This window comes from Ambystoma mexicanum, chromosome 1p, assembly GCF_040938575.1.
Source record: "Ambystoma mexicanum isolate Mex_15411 chromosome 1p, UKY_AmexF1_1, whole genome shotgun sequence".
Taxonomy (NCBI): domain Eukaryota; kingdom Metazoa; phylum Chordata; class Amphibia; order Caudata; family Ambystomatidae; genus Ambystoma; species Ambystoma mexicanum.
The window spans coordinates 464,053,502-464,062,806 of record NC_090921.1 but is presented as its reverse complement, the minus strand read 5'-3'; positions in this window follow the sequence as shown (position 1 = coordinate 464,062,806).

The following is a 9,305-nucleotide window of genomic DNA, read 5'->3' as shown; positions in this document are numbered from 1 at the left end:
TCCTTACCTGAATTCCCGATCCATCGCGCCTTCGAGCTGGAAGAAAGAAGTTATTTTTATGCGCGTCGCCTCGCCTGCTGCAGCACCGCGCTGAACACACCGGCCTTCGTAGCATCTTCACATTCCACCGCATCCTCCTGCATGTTCCCGCCGCACTCCGGCACCTAAGGAGAAGACAAGAACAGCAAGGTGAGCTAAGGGAATACACAGAGGAATATTAGTTAACCCCCCATAGACTTACCTGATTTTACCACCAGGGGTACTATTCCTCTTTACGAGTTGGCGCAGCTTCCACTGCACCTTCGCTGAACCCCGGCCCCTAAGGGGAAACAAAAGGACAGCAAGGTGAAACAAAGGGACTAACAAGGGGAACCCTCCTCACCACAATAGACTTACCTGATTTTACTGCCGGAGGTATTATTCCCCAAGACTTCATACATTCTCTCAGCACCTGAATAAGGGAGAAAGCAACAGGTTACATATTGACTTTGTTTTATCGAACTGTGTTGGAAAATACAAATCCTTACCAGAATACTACCGGTTGCCACGAGGAACTCTTCATTAGGGTCAAGCTGCAACCTGCAAGGAATCGGACAAGAGTGAAAGTCAGGCATTTGAACTCTTACGAACTTAATACTTACGGCGTCTTGCCGGGAATCTCGGAGTCAATATTGTTCCTGAACTCACCAATTCCTTCGAGCCAGTGAAGCAACTGGTTATCAACGCGCCCCTGCGCTCAATGCAGGATGGAGAGCTCATCTTTTCAAACCATCAGGTGAGACTATAAGAGGGGACATCAAAGACGATCTGTGGGGAGAACAGCGGGGGTGGGGGGATTTACGCTCAATTCCACGGGTGGTTAATTCCCTTTCTCCATTTGCAGAAGAATATTCCTACGGACCAAGCAAACGAAGCTAGGTGGGCCAGTCCTGTCCGTCATCTCGGCCCTACGCGTCACATTGGTGGAGACCGCAGCTGTCCAGTTCGGATCAATGCCTCTGTGGGAGCCAGGTGAGCGAAGCAAAACACGAAGCCTACCCACAAATTCCAACCGGGGCATTATGGATACCTCAGAGACTGACCAATTGGCCCAATTACTAGGGGAACTGAGGGCTGAAGTGCATTCCGCCTGTCAAGCAACCAATGCTCTTAGGAGAGAACTGATTTTGTCAAAGGAGCAAACTGATTACCTTGCTAGGCAACTATTGCAAAGCCAGGCTGGACAAGCACCCCTACCTGGTTCCGGGGGAAATCCAGCTCCTGTGTTATCGAGTAACCCTGTGCAAATAAGCCTACCAGGAAATATTCCATTAGCTCCACCCGAACGCATTGCCGGAGATCCCAAAAGGTTCGCCGTGTTTATGAACCAATGCCATTTGCACTTTTTATGCAGACCTGGAGCCTTCCCAAATGATCAAGCCAAGGTAGCCTTTGTATTGTCATATCTCAGCGGCAGAGCAGCTGATTGGTCAATTCCACTAGTTACTCAGGATGACACAATTCTTCAGTATTTTCAGGGCTTTCAAACGAGCATGGAAAGACTATTTGCCCGGCACTCCCAAGGACAGGCCCTGGATAACGAACTTTTGTCCCTACGACAAGGTAACCAGGACCTTCTATCCTACATCGCAACCTTTAATAGGTTGATAGTGGAAACTGGATGGCCTGAGGTAAAACGAATCACGTTATTTCATCGAGGGCTTTGAGGAGAACTCAAGGATGTCTTGGCTCAAGTCGTGAACCCACCTCAAGACTGTGCTGAATATATAGACTTAGGGGTCCAGTTAGATCACAGACTTCAGAACAGAAAGGCTGATCGAGCCAAGTTTGAAACTCGGGTGTTGGTCAAAACCTGTCATGATCTCTGCTTCCAAAAGATCAGGACTTGCCCGACTCCCTTGGAAGCAGACCCATAACCCCGGTTCCGAGTGCCAGCCAGTCCCAATTGGGACCTTTTGGACCCTGTCCTGGCGCCAGTGGCACCAGGCTCATAAAGATGCCCAGTCCCAGCGCTGGAAGCGCCGGGCTCATAATGCTTGGGTGGACTTACCTGCAGCAGACCATGCTGCTTACTTACCTGCCAGTTGAACCCCTGATCCTCTTCTGTTTGGGACTACTTTTCCTGTTGGGTGGGGCAGTAGCCACTCCCTAGGTTCAGAACACTGGAACTCTTCTGGAAAGCAGGAACTCTTTTCTTAGGCGTGGCTGTGGAAGGAGACACCTAAGCACTACAGGAGGCTATTTAAACCACATCCGATGGATGAATCTTGCTTTGCGTTATTCTGCATTCTCTGCAGCAGAACACTCATCATGTCTTCTGCTTCTGATCCTGGGCCTAAGGGAACAAAGGCTTACCATCCTGGAATCCAGTCTTCAGCAGCACCTGTAAAGACAAAGAAAGAACAGGTTAGCACTACGGTCTTCAGTGGCAGTGCATCTCTTACCTGGTCCATCGGCTGTCACCAACGCCTCGCGCTGCATTCCGGCATCTGAAAGACAAAGGCTTACCTACTCTTCGCATGCTCCGGAGGTCTTCGCACTGCATTCCGGCATCTGAAAGACAAAAGCTTACCAGCTCTTCGCACGCTCCGGAGGCCTTCGGCGCTGCATCCCGCATCTGAAAGACAAAAGAAGGTGCGTTTAAAGACATTGGGCAACTTTATTACTCACGTGCCATTACTCCTTCCCACGCCGAATCCAGTGGGTATTCCAGCACCCTTCAGCTTCTCTAAAGCTCCGAACTTGTACCTGCAAGATAAAAGGGACAGTTAGTGCGCATCGTGAAGCAGGCTACAAGCGCTTACTTACGTGCTTCCAGGCGCTTCTATTCCTCACGCGGGTTCGATCCTCAACTCTCATCAGCCCGCCATCCGCCATCGCCGGAACCCTGCAAAACAAGAGATATCATTACAAAAGACTTTTAAGACATTTGAAGTGCCCAGAACTTACCGTTCGTGCAGTTAACGACGGACAGCAGTCCTCTGAGGTCAAGAGGCCTGCACCCTTATCCAGTGAAGAAACTGGTTACGGCACCCTGCCCCGAGGCAGATGGAGAGCTCGGCGTTCACTTACCTAAGACATCTTACTCTTCGAGTCAGACATACAGTGCACAGAGGTCCAGCCCAAAGAGCCAACCCTGTGTTACACATCACCTTTGAAGATACGGCATTCACCCAGTCAAGACCGGCGCCTCTGCGGGAATCAGGTGAGCGTTACAAAACCCACGCTAACCCCAAAGGAGCAGATGCTTCAGAACCCATGCAAATCGGAGGGGTTAAAGGATCCTTATCCCAGAAGGAAAGAGAAAGGAGATGGCAAATGCAATTGTGTCTATATTGTGGAACTTCTGGGCATTTTCTAGGGGATTGCCCTGTAAAACCACCCAAGAAGGTGGTAGGAGCTGCTGAGCAAAGCCATATGGAGTCAGACTCGGGAAACGACCACGCCTGACAAGCGTAGAGGTCCGCTTGCCGAGCTTGAAGAAGGATACTCAGACCTCGCATTTCATCATACCAATAGTCCTCGTAGATCCAGGGCAGCCATCGCGTATGCACGCAGTAAGGGCATACATTGATAGCGGGGCCATAGGAAACTATGTGGACTATGAATTGGCTTCCAGGATGAATCTACCTCTCTGCCGAAAAACCACCTCAGATGTCATCACCACAGTCGATGGAACTGAAATTACCTCTGGGCCTGTAACTCATTCCACTGCATAGATGACACTATTGGGTCAGGATGGGCATCGAGAGACTATTGTGTTTGATCTAATCAAAGCCCCACAGTTCCAAATAATACTGGGGATACCTTGGTTGGAAACACATAATCCTTGTATTGATTGGCGAGAGAAGAGAATAACCTTCCCGGATTGTGCACAAACCTGTTACCCAAAGAAAAGTCAGAACACAGGCCTGGCCACAGTAACCACAGCAGTCATGCAACTACCTCCAGAATACCAAGAATTCCAGGATGTCTTCCAAAAATGACAGACAAACACCTTACCACCTCACAGATCGTACGAATGTCAAATCAATCTCATACCCGGTGCACAACCCCCTTGTAGCAGGATCTATGCCCTTACGGAACCTGAGAACCTTCACCTACGACAATACTTAGACCAGTACCTTGCCAATGGCTTTATTCGCCCATCCAAGTCCCCTGCATCTTCAGCTTTGTTCTTCGTGCCCAAAAAGGAAGGTGACCTCAGAACGTGCATAGACTACCGCGCATTGAACCAGATAACTGTTAAGAACCGATACCCATTGCCTCTGATCCCTGAACTACTAGACCAAGTGAAGGACGCTTGTATATACACTAAATTAGATCTCCGGGGGGCATACCATCTGGTACATGTAAAAAAAGGCGACGAATGGAAGACTGCTTTCCACACTAAGTATGGGTTATTCGAATACCAGGTGATGCCTTTCGGGTTGTGCAATGCCCCAGCAGCCTTCCAATACTTCATGAACGATGTCCTTCGGTGAACTCATCGACGTTTGTGTTGTCGTATATATCGATGATATTCCAGTATACTCCTCTTCAGAATCTGACCATGTGAAGCACGTCCGAGCAGTCCTTGAGAAATTGCGCCAGCACAAACTATATGCAAAACTGGAAAAATGTGTTTTTCATGCCACAGAAGTTGAATTCCTTGGGTTTATCCTGACCCCAAAGGGAGTCTGAATGGACTCACGAAAGGTGGACGCAATCCTTAAGTGGCCATCACCAAGTTCAGTTAAAGGAGTACAAAGCATGCTCGGCTTTGCCAATTTCTACCGTAGATTCATCCTGGATTTTTCACATGTTGTGCATCCCATCACAGCACTCTTGTGAAAAAATAAACGCTTTATGTGGACTGAAGAAGCTGAAAATGCCTTCCAAGAGCTGAAAGCGAAATTCACGTCTGCACTTGTATTAAAGCACCCGCGCCCTGAACTTCCATACATAGTGGAAACCGATTTATCCAGTCTAGCCATGGGAGCTGTCCTGTATCAAAAGGACCCTGAAACTGGCCAGCTTCAACCAGTATCATTTTGGTCCAGAAAGTTCTCGGCACCCGAGTTAAACTATGCGGTTACCGACAAGGCGTTATTAGCCATTAAATCCACCTTCAAGGCTTGGCGGCACTATCATCTCGGTGCCAGGCATACCATTACTGTGATCACCGATCACCGGAACGTACAGGGCCTCATTACACGGTAGGCGGTAAGGGTTTACCGGTACCGGTATTTTACCGGTACCGGTAAACCCTTACCGCCTTACTACGAGGTCCCTTTGTGGGTTAGACAATTTAACGCCTGCTTTTTGCAGGCGTTAAAAACCAACCCGCAAAGGGACCAGGGAGCTAATTACGGTACCGCAATTTGCGGTGCCGTCATTGGCACCTTCCCCATTCCCATTATGCCCTATGGGGCAAAAATGGGAATGGGGAAGGGCAATGGGGGAAGGGGGAATTACCGCCCCACCAACCTTGGAATAGGGCGGGAATTCCCCTTTCCACCAAGGCAGTGCCAGTATTTTACCGGCATGGACCAAGGTGCTAATAGCACCTTGGTCTACCGCCGTCCGTGTAATGAGGCCCACAGTATTTAAAGACAGCCAAGGCCCAATCGTCACATCAACTCCGATGGGCATTGTTCTTTGCCGAGTTTGATTTCGTAATAACCTATCGTCCAGGTTGTAAGAATGGTAAAGCAGACGCCTTATCCCGAATAGGGATGGGAGAGGCAGAAGTGAACCCAGAACCATAATAATTTCCGAACAAAGAATTCTTGGCATGACTACTCTACAGACACTAGAGGACATTCAGGTAAAGATCCAGCAACTCTTTGATCCTACAGCCCTGCAGGAGTGGGTAAAAAAAGGCCCGGACTACTCTGTCACCAATGATCTGCCTTATTACCAAGGGCGGATATTTCTGCCACACAAGGAACTACAAGAGCTAGTCATTTCCCGTTATCATGATACCCTAATGGAGGGGCACCCAGGTATTGCAAAAACTGAAGCTAAAATTAAAAGACAATTCTGGTGGCCCACCTGGCGAAAGGATTTTAAATCATTTGTGATGTCTTGTGGCATTTGCGCCCAAAACAAAAGTCAAAAGAAAAAAACAGCTGGACTCTTACAACCTTTAGACATTCCGCCTACACCATGGCACACCTTATTGTTAGACTTTATTACTGATCTACCCCCATGCAATGGATTTAACACCATTCTAGTTATTGTGGATCTTTTTTCCAAGATGGCCCACTTTATTCATTTAAAAGGATTACCTTCAGCTTCAATCCTGGCCAAGGAGTTCCTCGAAAACATTTTTCGCATACACAGATTTCCGTCCATTTTGGTCTCTGACCGGGGCAGTCAATTCATTTCACATTTTTGGAAAAAATGCTGTCAATTGGCGCAAATCGATGTGAGGTTATCGACCAGTCACCACCCCCAGACCGATGGTCAAACGGAGAGGACCAACCAGACTCTCGAACAATACCTGCGTTGTATGTTACATCAGACTGAGAGTAATTGGAAAGACATTCTTTGGATCGCCGAATATGCATACAATAATTCAGTACACTCTGGAACTGGACAAAGCCCCTTTTATATCTTATATGGGCACCATCCTCGAACCTCAGACCTTGACTCACCCCAACACTTAGAAATGCCCGCAGTGGACCATCCTCACGCTACGATTACACAAGCCTTTAAGGAAGCAACTACACATTTAAAACAGGCGAAAGAAAAATACAAGAAAGATGCTGATCGGCATAGAAGTGATACTCCACAATACCAGATAGGGGACCAAGTATGGTTAGCCACAAAACATATACCTCTAAATGGAACACGGACCTTTAACCCCAGATATTTGGGACCTTACTCTATTAAGGCCATTATCAAACCGGTGGCTGTCAAGTTGGATTTATCTGCTAATATGCAAATTCACCTCGTCTTTCATGTGTCACTTTTGAAGCCAGTGCAACCAGGGACAAGACTAACCAAGCCACCAGACCCTATCCTTGTAGACGGGGAACCTGAATTTGAAGTTAAGAACATCCTGGACTCCAAGCTGATAAAATCAAAACTCTTTTATTTAATCGACTGGAAAGGTTACGGACCACAGGAAAGGTCATGGGAACCTAGTGACCATGTTCATGCACCCCGATTGGTGAAAAAATTCCACCGAAATTTCCCAGACAAACCGAAACCACAGGGAAGAACGACTTTAGGAGGGGCCTTGGGGGGGAGTGCTGTCATGATGCCTAACCTTGGGGACCCAGTCCACGTCCAGCAACCCCGGAAGCAGGCATCAAGTTATCCTAAGCAAGCCCAACAACCCCTGCTAGGGGCTATTTGGGTCCAGTCCTGGCGCCTATGCCGCCAGGCTCATATGGAAAGTCAGTCCTGGCGCCATAGGCTCCAGGCTCATAGATTTAAACTTACCTGATGCAGACCATGCTGCAAACTTACCTGATGCAGACCATGCTGCAAGAGCTCCAAGGCAAAAGAGGCTTGGAAGGGACTGCTTTACTTAGGGACTATTTTTTACTTGGGCCGGGCTGGGGAGGAATACTTACCTGGGACTACTTTGGAGGCTATTTAAATTTAATTTGGACCACAAATACACATTTCTATAATTATGCCCTCTAATAAAATTGGACACATGCATTACATATTTGATGGGTTATCTTTACAATCAATTCCCATCTCAATGAGCGATGGCTTTGTCGTTCTGTGGAATTTTGTCAATTTTAATCATAACGGTTTGGCCTAACAATTCCTAATTCAATACATATCGGGGCAATTACCCCTAGTACACGGGTATACAATATTATATTTTCAGCATCAATAGTTTTGCCACAATCAGTGTTTTGGTCTATCTTTGGTTCCTTATGCAGTACAGGGTTCACTCACGTCTTCAAAGAAAGAGCATAACATTAGATTTACAACTACCAACTTTTAGATGTATGCTCCTTCTTGTGGTAAAGTTAAAAGTCTTTAAATCTTAATAACAAATAGGCATTTAAACACCAAAAGGTCTTGGCAGTTTTTTAACTTTCATTCAACTGGCAACAGCTGTCAAATTCCTTTGATCAGGGTGGGGGTCCAGAGGGAAGTTCCCTGCCCCTCCTTTGAAGGGATCAGTATGCCACCTGCCATTGTCTTCGCTTGAGCCACAGACGAAAGTCTGAGGAGTTCTTTGTTGTAAATATGCGAGAACCTCCAACATCAATTAAGCCTTCCTGCTAGCAGTGAAGTGTCATTTTTCCCACACTGAGAACTGTCAGGCAGAATTGTAATTACTCAAGACTCTGTTTTAACTTGAAGTTACCTACATCTTCATTAAAACAGAGAAAATTAACACAGTTTATAGGGGATTTTGACATTTAAAGAATTAGGCCTTTCACAAAAGCATACTTTTAAACCAGGCGATTTTGCACTGTCTTCAGGGAAAAAGCACTTTTAACTGAGTCTTTTACATCAGATTTTCCTCTGCTGCACCAGTTCTTTCCTGAAGTGCTGGGATTTGTTTTTCAGTTTGGAGATATGTATCCAGCCTTTTGTTTGTAGTTTCTGCCTGCACAGTTGAAATTGTTACATGCTGCCATTTTTAGCCGCATTTCTCCCGTGGAAATGGAACCAAATGTTATTGAGCTGGTTTTTCATAAAATACATTTCTTAACTGCTGTCAGTCAATGAGGCCCGGCTCCTCTGGGCCATACTGGATGATCTGTAACCCTTTTACTCTGAAGGATTCACTGGAAAATAAATGGATCTAGCGCCAAAAACAGCACTTTGAAGGTTGGAAAGCTACCTTTTTAAAAGGCATTTTCGATTTTCAGGACAATTCTGCTGCCTTGCTCCATGCTGGAATGTGACAGCACCCACTGGCATGCTCCTGCAGTGAGATATCTGTCTTTACTGTGTGTGGCAGTTTGTGGTTGTGATCCAAACGCAGTTTTGCAGCTTGTTGCGCGCAGAGTGGTTAGCGCATCCATTTTTGTCTGTTTCTTTCGCCAGTTGTAAATTGAGGCATTGAGGCACATTGGAATGGGTTAACATATCCAACAGTTGTATGTACTGTATGTTTAACCTGTAACTTGTCTTATGTTGTATATACAAAGCCATTCGGCTGCGAGTAAATTAATAAATAAATAAATACACAGTTATATGACTTTCACTTTGCCAAAATTCACCACAGGCTTCCCTCTGTCATGCTAGAGCCTGTCTCTCTTTTCACATTCACCATTTTACTTTATCACATTTCAACACAGACTTCCCTCCACCAGGCTCAAGCCTGTTTTTCTGTTTGT